This window comes from Vicugna pacos, chromosome 20, assembly GCF_048564905.1.
Source record: "Vicugna pacos chromosome 20, VicPac4, whole genome shotgun sequence".
NCBI lineage: Eukaryota > Metazoa > Chordata > Mammalia > Artiodactyla > Camelidae > Vicugna > Vicugna pacos.
In genome coordinates this window covers 38,407,991-38,419,282 of record NC_133006.1, presented here as the reverse complement: position 1 = coordinate 38,419,282, position 11,292 = coordinate 38,407,991, and the positions used below count along the sequence as shown (strand labels likewise).

General features: G+C 36.2%; 1 long non-coding RNA gene across 5 annotated transcripts in view; it reads left to right on the top strand.

Annotated features, from left to right (window-relative positions):
- Positions 1-581: 581 nt before the first annotated feature.
- LOC107033041 (uncharacterized) overlaps positions 582-11,292 on the top strand; it is a 283,934-nt gene continuing 273,223 nt past the window's right edge. For all 5 annotated transcript variants that reach the window (XR_012062417.1, XR_012062416.1, XR_012062415.1 and 2 more), the window contains exon 1: positions 582-682. This is a non-coding gene — a long non-coding RNA (uncharacterized lncRNA). The remainder of the gene's footprint in view (positions 683-11,292) is intronic.

Here is an 11,292-nt window from a genome sequence, read left to right as displayed (position 1 = left end):
AGATATATGGATATATATTTTAAGAAGCTGAAAGAGTCATATTTTCATCTAGGAAATTATTGGGTCACCCAAGAATTAAGACAATTAATAGAGTTAAAAAAAAAAAAGGAAGGAAGGAAGAACTAGAGTCAGGAAGTGAGAGAGAATAACCTCTATCAAAATATTTTCGAAAGCTCTTTGAAAGAGGGACCCTGACTTCCTCATGTTTCTATCTCAAGGACCGGGCGCAGAGCTTGGCACACAGTTAGTCCTGAATAAATACAGTGAATTTAGAGAAGAAAGGATTACAAGGTTTGGCATCAGCTAATCATTTGCACTTGAGTTCGATTAGCTCTTTGGTTGAGTACTTACATTCTAAGATACAGCCACCCGCCTCCAGCTGGTCCCAGGTTCCCGCTTTCCGCGCGAGATCCCCTCTTCCCGCGCGAGGTTCCCTCTTCCCGCGCGAGGTTCCCTCTTCCCGCGCGAGGTTCCCTCTTCCCTCGGGAGGTTCCGTCTTCCCGCGCGAGGTTCCCTCTTCCCGCGCGAGGTTCCCTCTTCCCTCGGGAGGTTCCGTCTTCCCGCGCGAGGATCCCTGTTCCCGCGCGAGGTTCCCTCTTCCTCGCGAGGTTCCCTGTTCCCGCGCGAGGTTGCGCTTCCCGTGCGGCAGGTGGACCGAAGTTGCTGCGTCATCTTGTTTGAGGTACTTGGGCATCCTCGAATTTCAGTGATTTTAGTAACCGCAGAGTTGGCAGGCGGGTGGTGGGAAGGGGAGGTGGGTAGGAAGGTGGAGGAGATGGCCAGAGGGAGAGGGGCGGGAAGGGGGCGGTAGGGTGGGGATGAGTCCCTGGGCCAGTCCCTGGCCCTAAAATCTGTTTGTTTAAAATTGAATGAAGGTCTATTATATCTTCTCTTTAGCTTTTTAAGAAAACACTTTTTAATACGTTGGCCCACCGAGCTTATGTGCTTCCAGAAATTTTCTGCTGTAAAATTTAAGGCAAACACATGGAGTCAAGGATATCTGTATATTAACCTGGGTCATAAAAAATTGTAGACATTGAACATTTTTGACTGACAAAAATAGTGCTCTCATGTGACACAACCTAATACGTAATTAGTGCTGAAGCAGTTAAATATATAAGTGTGTAAAACTCAGTCTGTTTTGTTAGACCTCATTCTGGAAAACAGAGACCGTACAGTAAGTTTTAATGGGAATTCAGTTTAATGTAGAAGAGCCATGGCTTTGGAATCAGCAAGACTTGGGTTTGAATGCAGGAGCTACCAAACAGTCTTGTTGATGCAGGAAAACAGATGTGGGGCGTGAGGAGTGCCGTGTCCCATGTGTTAGTGGAGCCCCTGGGACATGCCCCACCAGGTGTGGGTCCTTGGCTTCACATAGGAAAGAATTCAAGTGTGAACCACGGTTGAGTGAAGATTTATTTAGAGTGATACATGCTGCACAGAGTGTAAGGCAAGAGAAAGGCAAGGATAGAGGTGTGGGAATTGGGTGCTCAGGTTAAAGTAAAAGTAGGTACACACTCCACAGACAGAGTGCAGGCCCTCTCCAGAAGAGGAGGGAATGAAAAAAAAGGGGCTGCTAGACGTCTTGTTGCCAGTTTTTATAGGCTCAGTAGCTTCACACGCCTGCAGGTGGGACCATTCCAGCTACCCTGGGGAAGGGGCTGGGATTCCCAGGAATTGGGCCACTGCCCATTCTTTGGCCTTTTGTGGTTAGCCTTGGGCCTGTCATGGCACCTGCAGGCATGTTATTTATCACACTGTTACAGTGAGTGTATAATGAAGCTCAGGGTCTGCTAGAAGTCAAACATCCTGCCAGTTTAATCCTCAGGGCCAACTGGAAGTGAATCTTCCATTTTGGTGTTAAATTACTGTCATTCTTTAAGTGGCTGTGCCATGCTCCCTTCCCTCCTGTCTTGTTGTGACCTCCTTAAAATTAACCAGTTCTCTGAAATTTAGTTTCCCCGTTCAAAAATTGGGGCAGTAGTATTTTCTTATAGGGTGTAATATGGATTAAGTGGAAATATTTATGTAACATCTGTATCTAGGTCTATTACATATTTAAATAAAAAAATTAAATGAAGATTTTTCTGAGACAAACTAGTGTTTCCAACTTACTGTAGTTTCTCTATATCAGGTAAATCCCCAAATTATCAAAATGAAGGGACAAGGAGGCACTGGAGAAAAGAGAACTAAATCATACACATACAGAGATACACACACACTACCACACTTAGCCCTATATTATAAATGCCAAACTTGTGACAGAAGAAAGGAAAAGATGAGACTTGATGGGATAAGATTTTCCCTGAAATAATGAGTTCCCTATCTTTGAAAATGATAAAGAAGCAACCAAAATTTTACCTGCCAAAGATTTGTAAGAGGTGTTCTACTTTGGGTTGGATGTTGGGATAGATTTCATTTAATATGTAAGGTTCTATGATTGTACAGAAACTTAAAAGTGCAGTTCAGAACAAGTCAAGTATTTTTAGTTTTGCAAAATGTACTTAAAAGAAAACAAGCCAACTTCTATAAAAGGCTCAAATGATTTCTTAGAAATCAGATAGCTCTTGCACAAGAGCTGTTTGATGACTAAAATATAAATGAATCAGAAACATATGGATTAAGTTTCTTATGAAATACAATAAGAGGAAAGTAGTGCTTGGCCAAAATCTTTTTGGGCTTCTTGAACCAAAAATCTTTGGAAAATTGTTCAAGATGTTTTAATGACCCCAAAAAGCAGTTGGATTTACTCTGGCCTGCTATAAGCAATTTGAAGCCTTTCATTTCCTTTTTCTATTGTCTCTGGACAAAGTTCAATTCAATTTTCTACCAGCTGTTGACTGTTTAGTACAATGACTTTTTACTGTTGTTTTAAGTATGTTTGCTTGTTTTATACATTTGAGGGGAAAAAGACAAAAAAGTTTCAAGTGTTTAATATTTCAAACTATTTGTCATTACTATTACATTTTATCCCAGAATGTCTTTGTTTGACAAATTGTTTGACTTAAGGGTGAAATTCATAATATCAATGGAGTAGAGAGTTTTAAAGTAGAAGGGCCTGCAAACAAATCTCCAAGGACAGTGCAATATTTGATGCAAATAACATTGGTTTGAGTATTTAATAGAGAAAATGGGAATTTAGAAATAAAAATACCACTGGGAAATATCATGTTGAAGCAGAAGCTATGTGTCAGTTAGAATGTACCCCTAATAGTGGAATCCAATATAAAAATTGAAGTTCCTGAAAACTGTTAAAAATTTAATTCATTTTTATCTTACTTAATTGTTTTAAAATTTCTTTATTGTAAACATTCAGAATTTTTTGTAACTGGCATGAAATATTAAAAATATTGTTTTGGACTTTCTTTACAGAATGATACCCAGTTCACTAGCAAATTTTCACCAAGGAAAATTTTTCATAGAAATTTCCCCTCCAGATTGGTACAAGAGAGGGTCATTGGATTATTCTCTGAATTTAAAGCATGTGAGCAAGATGATGAATTCAAACATGTATTGACTAAAATAAAAAAATATTGTAGTGTTTCTGTCCATGAGAATTTTCTTGTACAAAAATAATCAGGATTTTGCTTTAGTCCTTTCTTTCATCCTGCAAACAAAATGTGGCAGACAAGAATTTTCAATGCAGTGAAAAACATCAGAAAACAGACCAATGCTAAATGGTATGTACTACATGCTAACAATTGCTCTAAGAGACTTCTACTTATGTTAATTTGTTAACCCTCACAATAACCCCAAAAAGTAGATACTTTTCTTAATCCCATTTTACAGATTTAGAAAGAAAGACACACACAAGTTAGATAACTTTTTTAAGGTAATATATCTCATAAGTGGGAGAGCTGGGATTCAGATGTAAGCAGTCTGGATCTACAGTATTCAAACTTCAACACCCTGCATTATATTCATTATGTAACAACACACAATTCTTAAAGGAATTCAGAGTAGGCAAAAATTACAGGTTTTCTTCATGGAAAAGGCAGCAGTGAATGGTAAGATTCCTTTAAGTGAAGTAGAGTATTTCTGTGAGGGGGAATCAACTTTCAAAAGTGTGTGGCTGTGGAAAATCCTATGGTAAATTCAGAATACAGTGAGTAGGTCAATTTGATTTGAGCTGAGATTCTGAATATTAGATAAGTGGAAAGTTAGGTTTAACAGTTTTAGTTGGGCCATGTTGTATATAGGGTCTTGAACACTAAATCAAGTTGGTTTCTATGTTATAGGATATGGCTATTCAAAAAGAGATTTTGAGGGGACATGCCAGTAACCTAGAAGCATTCTGATAAATGATGAGAAAACTAAGATACACAAGCAAAAAAAAAAAAAGGCAGAAATGAACATAGTTGTCAGAAATGAGAGCCTATAATCTTTGTTATTAAATAGGATATTTAGAAGAAGAGAGTATGGGAAAACATCAGAATATCAGTATTTATGGAGATCCTAAGTGGAATTTTTTCAGAATTGATGAAGATAAGAGTCCTCAAATGGTAAGAGCATTTTGAGAATCAAATAGTTTGAATAAAAGTAAATCCATCTCCAGATATTTGGTAATAAAATAACATTGAGAAAAAATAGTTAAGATTATTAGAGAGGAAAAAAAGATTACATTCAAAGTAGTAGATATGGAAGTCTTAAAAAAATGAAATCAGAAGTTTTAATAAATTTAGAACTATTAACATTTCAACATAAATGTTGGAGTTAAAAAGACAAAAATGTTGATTAGAAGTTTGATGCTAGTAATTGGAAATGAGGTAAATGGAAATTCAGGCTGGCTAATTCCATTTATATATTGTAAGAGAAGAGAAGTGCAAAATAATTTTAGACTTTTTCTAAAAATTTTTACATATAACTAACTGTATGTGAAACATTTAACACTAACAATTAAAACAATAAAAATGTAATCTGTAGGTTCTGAACCAGGGGAGGGAAAAAAGAATAAACAAAAAATTTAGAAAACAAAAACAAATAGTAAAGAGAAGATCAAACAGACCATAATCACAATGAATCAGAAGGAGCTAAACTCACTATTTAAAAGAATGAATATTTGCTTAGATGTTAAACAGGACTTAAGAAATCCAGCTCTGTGCTCTTAAAAGAGACACACTTGAAACAGAACTACCTAAAATATTTGAAATCAAAGAAGTAGAAGTAGTTAAAACAGATATGTGCTACTAAAAGGTAAGCTACCATAGCGGTGATTAATATCAGATAAAGGACTTTCAGGTCGAATGAATGAATTGGGATAAAGGAAGAAAATACTAAGCAGGTAGAAATATCAAGAACTTACATGTATCCAGTAAAGTAGCATCAAAAATGAACAAATCAAAGTCTGTCAGAATTAAAAGGAAAAAAATAGAAGAATACAATGTCCTTAGTAAGGCTAAAAATGTAATTGTATATAGATACATATGCATGTATATTATGTATATATGTGTGTGTGTATATACATATATATATAGATATATATATAATATTTTCCCAAGTTCCTAAGTGCTCGTGGAACATTATAGTTGTTTACTCAGCTGTTAAAGTGCCACCTGCAGCCTTCAGTCAATGCCCATTTGGACTGTCTGATAGAAAGTTACTTTACAGTCCTGATCAGCCTTCAGAGGATGACAGGTGGTAGTGTGTTGCCCAGGATGGTTGCACCACAACCTCCTCAAGCACATGCTCTTCTTACAGTGTGATGTCAATGCTTCTCCCACAGAGAAGTGGGATCCTTGTTTCTTCTCTTGTAAGGGTAAGAATGTGACTGTAGTAGAAGTGACACTCTTTGGCCCTGTGATTTCTGAGGCTAGGTCATAAAAAACAGTGCAGCTTCTGCCTGGTTCTCTTGATATGCTTGCTCTTAGACCCCTGTGACCGTGCGAGGAAGCCCAAGCCATATGTGAACGTCATACGTAGCTGTTTTCGCTGACAGCCCCTGCTCAGGTCCCAGATTGAGCAGGATGGCTTTTCTTGACATAGCTCTAGGGCCAGTCATTGTCAGAGTGCAAAAGTGTGAGAGTACCTGGACCAGCTCATTGAGCCTAACCAGCTCCTCAAACTATAAAATACATAGTGAAGTGACTGTGGGTGATTTACCTGCTGAGTTGGGGGGTTATTTGTTACACAGGAAGAGATAACTGGAATGTCATTGTGGCTAGTTTTGTCTTGAAATATGTTGTTTTCTCTTTGGGTTACAATTCTGGGGGATACCTTCTTGTTTTCTTGTAGAAAAGGTGTCTGATTGCTTGAGATGCTTCCTTTTTGATCCTGCTGCAGGTTCTTATATACTAGTTACAATGTGCTGTGTAAGACTAATTCCCTTTATCTTACTATCCTTTTTCTTTTTCTTCATTCTATTAATATTATCTTGAGATTGGTACCAGAATGAGGCCACTAGCTAAGTGGTTCCTTGCTGGTAAAAATTTCAAGATGTCATCAAATAATTTGCTCTGTTATAATTTTATGTCAACACATCAGAAGCTAAAGTATCTGGAATTTTTGTGGGTTCTTTTTTTGTTTTATTGACACACAGCACTGTAGAAGTTTAAGGTGGATAGCATAACAACTTGACATATATATGCAGCAAAATGATCACCACGATAAGTTTAGTTTTAACTCTATCACCTCATAAGTGTTTGTAATTGCTGTTGAATGATTGTGATAATATCCTGAAGATCTGTGGTATGAGTTGGAATCATAATGTTAAAATTCCTGTTCCTCAGCAAAGTTTAACTAAGAGCCAAACTTTGGGAAAGTTTTCACCATACCTAGAAATATGATGGAAAATTGACTGAAAGTAAGTTTTCTAATGGAGAAACCAGGGAAAGGAGAGGTGCTGTCCATTTTTTCAACTTTTTTTCCTATGTGTTAATTGTGAATAATTTCATTATCATTGGCATCCAATGAGAATAAAGACAATTAAATCTTCAAAGTAGAGCAATAAGCTTTCTTCTCCCAGAGTTACAAGTTAGTATCAAATAATGTGATCTGTCAATTTACAGTAATTTGTAAGTGACAATTTTACCTTGGTTTTTTGGTCCACATAGGAAGACTGCACTCCCCCCAACCCCCAACCCTTCCTCTCTTTTAGGCTTTCTGCCTGTGGGTGTTAACATATTTTTCCCTACTTCAACTAGCCATGTCTGAGCAGGGCAGCTGACCTTCAAAAGTAAATACGATTAAAGCTGAACAAATCAAGTAATTACAATAAAAACATGGCTTGACAAGCAACCTCTGGACAGAATTACAGTTCTGTATACACACTACACATTCAATTAAAGTGATTGGAAATGAGGAAACCAGTGCCTTTACCTAACATTTTTAAGGTGCTGACATTCTACCTTCTGCCATGGGTTAGAGAAGGATTAGGAGGAAAGGAAAATCTCTAGTGATGTTGTGCAAGCTTGTTGCCCTTGAAGTGTGGAACGGCGTTCTTTTTAGAGTCTGAATGTGTCCTTCGGTTTTAAAGGACTTTTTATTGTGTCATATTCTAAATTCTTTGTTCATATTACATATTATGTGTTAATCTATGATTACTTCACAATTATTATTTTATGCATATGTGACTTTGCCCTATTATACAGATTTTGTACCATGTTTGCAGAGATATGATCACATGCTCTGCTACTTTGACAAATGGCAAATAGGTAGATAGATGACTGTTAGAATCAAATCTTCAGGTAGGAACTACAGAAAATCTAGCTCACCCTTATTTTTAAAAAATTATTCAATAATATAATAGTATCTTAGTTAAACCAATTGAAATCAACCTTACAATTTTATTTTGCCATACTTAATTTCATTATCTTTATTTTTTCCTCTTCATGAAAGTGAGCAATGGAAAATATCTAGTTTAATGAAATATTGTTTTGACAAGTCAAGGTTATATCAATACAACAAAATATATTCAAACCCACATAATTTAATTTCTTAATTTAACATTTCCAGAAACAACATTTTGTTGTTTGTTTGAAAAAATTTTCCATAATTTTGTCTATATTCTGTTATTACAGCTTTGTATTGTTCTAAGTCACTGTAAATTCCTAAATATTAATAATATGGTGATACAGATACAGTCATGAGGACATTCCTTTCAAAAATTGCTCTGGCTTGAAAAGTTTCATTGCTGTCACACAGGTAATATTTCCTGCCAACCTGTCTTACAGTTTTGCTTTATTAATTGAATGGGGCAATGTGTATGAAACTACTTGGTAAAGACTCATAAAACTATGCTACCCTTACTGTGCTGCTGTGCACATTTTAAAAGTGCCCCAAAGTAGCAACGACTGCTTTATGAAGGGGATATACGTGTTAATGCTTTGAACTTAATTTGAACTTTAATTCCACTGGTAGAGGGCTATCAAAAAATTCTCCCATTAACTAGTTATGTGGCCTTAGATAAGTCTTTTCCCTTCTCAGCTGTATCTATAAAATGGAGCTGAAAAAATTCAGCTATACTGTAGATATCACAGATTACGTGAAGGCAAGTATTCATTATGATTTTATGTCAGTACACAGTTACAGAATATAAGTAATCAGTATTACATTTAACAACATTTTATCATGAAAACTGGGGGGAAAAAGCAAATCCCACAGACACACCACCTACTTAATATTTTATTATACTTCCTTTATCATATATGTATCTTTCATCAAGATTCCCATTATAATAAAAATAAAAAATTTTAGACCTGGCAAGACCTTAAATATTATATAATCCATTCTCTTCCTTTTATGGATTCTGGAACCAAAGTCCATAGGGTAGAAGTAACTTGCAAACTGTAAGCTGCTCATAGTTGAAAACTACATTTTTTGGAATGATTTTGTTGTTTATTTTTTTAACAGATGTTCAGAGCTGCAGCTACATGACCAAAAATCATTTTAAGTAAAAACAGGCAGAAAGGGTAATTTTTTTCCCCATATCTACACTACATATTGGATTTTCTGTGGAGAGAGCTGTAGGTGAGAGGTAAAACTCATTCTCGCACCCCACCGCACATTTTCTATAAGTGTGTCCACATGCTGGTGACTGTCCACTGCTCTTAAACCTTCCCATCCTTCAGCTCAGCGTTAGCTTGTGAAAAATTGCGTCTGTCAGAGATGTAAAAATAATTATGCCCACCTTGATCTTTTCTATTTAATAATTTGGGCCATGGATTGGTAACCTTTATTTTGCCTACTGTGCAGTCATAAATTACTTTTATAGATCAAGAGAATTTGAACTTTCAAAACTGCTGTTTTAGCTTAAAATGTTATGATTTAGATATTCTGTTTATATTAGAGGAAATTAGTGACAACTGTAGTAAGCAATTTTATTTATTCCTCATTCAAGTTGTTGCCTTAGCATATGGTTTCTTATCTCAAAATAGTAGTCTATCTACAGAGGAGAGTTTGACTATATATGTGGGCACCAGGCACTTAAATAACCATAGAAATAATCCCGGACTTTGATGGTAATGTAAATGGCCTGCAATCTCATCAACTTACCACTTTGATCACTTAATATGTGGACTTCAAGAGACTCATTTGGAATCTTTAAATCACATTCACTTTTATATTATGATACTTGAGAAGTTAAATAATCATATTTTTCCTTACACTAGAAAAGGCTACTACATTTTCAGATATGAATGTCATGAAATAAACATTCTGGATTACTATTATTTTTCCAGGTCATTGACCTAAGAAGAAACACAAAACCATATAAACATGAGAAGACTGTCTACCTTCAAACTACTACTCATATATAGTTTAATCGTTTATTATTTAATAATTTAAAATGAGTGTTTTGATTTAGTTTTTTTAGCTACTGCAGGCTGTGCTATTTAATAGCTGCTTCAGTACTATGAAGTACAGTTTCTTTATATAAAAGCAACTTTATATGATAGACAGTCATTCTTACACATATACGTTAGTGTTCAAATTAAAATGTCTGAAGTATAAACGATTTACTTGAAAACTTACTGCTTTTATATTCTCTCATCTGATAAATGTGATATAACAATTTGTCAGGACATTTTATTTTTTGGGGGGGAGGCAATTTATTTATTTATTTATTTTAATGAAAGTACTGGGGATCAGACCCAAGACCTCATGCATACTAAGCACACACTCTACCACTGAGCTATACCCTCCCCAAGCCAGGATATTTTATAATTCTTCAAAATAGCAAAAATCATCTTTCTCATAAGCTCCCAGATATTCCCACAAAGTAAGTAAATGCTGTGCATTATTGATTTCATTTTGCTGTTGGGGAAATCAAGGCATTAGCATAGGCCAAGTAGTACTTGACCATAGGCTAAAAATTACTCATGAAATGCATGGAAAATCATTTGAGAGCACCCATCTTCTACATTCAGAGTGTTGTTCCATTATGTTTCAATACATTCATTGTCAAGCTAACCAATTCCGTGTCTTTTGGAAGGACCATTCAGGAAAAGCAGCATCGTCTCTGATGGCAGGAGAAAATGTGTATTTCTCCTTGGCCCATAGCATTGTGTTTATCTTCAAGAAAAAAAAAAAAAGCAAATGATAGATGATTGTTGCATCACCATATGTGAAGCAGTGAGTGAATAACAGAAAGAAGGAAAAAATGAGTGAAAACGCAATCGGAGTGTATTAGTATTCAGAGTGCTCAGATACGGATTTGGAAGGGATGCATTTTTTTTTTCCATTATCTTACTGCGTTTATGTTAATGGTGACCTTGCTTGAAAGAAAAAGTAATACCGACTGTCCTTTACATCATATCCTTGGGTCTTGCTTGTGGGGAATCCTCTGCTATGACCATGCCAGGGTCTGAGAAGAAATGGGTGATGGAAAACAAAAATTAGGAGATTTTGGCAGGGTGCCAACTGAGCACCATTTCTAGCACTGTCTTCTGAAGGCTGGGTAATCTGTATTCCTTCAGGCACCACATCCTTCAGTAGGGTTAATGATGAGAAATGAAGTGGAGAAAAGGAAGTTTCCAAGAACAGTAGCTTGGGTAGTTTCCTGATTCTCAGAACCCCTCTACTCCAAAATAATGCAGAAACTTCGTAAGACTGGAGCAGCATTTAGGGAAGGAAGACTCTAACTTCCGTTATAGGTTGATTTCCTTGTTTGGTGCTCCCCACACAGTGGTTTTTTCTTCTGACTTTGTGATGGCAGACGTCTGGGCCTGGGCCAGTGGAAGCATCCATGACAGATCTTGCAACACAGTTTCTGTGTGAAATGGTATTTGTTCATGTAGATCTTGCTTATTCTGTTTGGTTCAGTGCAATGGAAACAAAAGCATCATTTTTAATTAATCT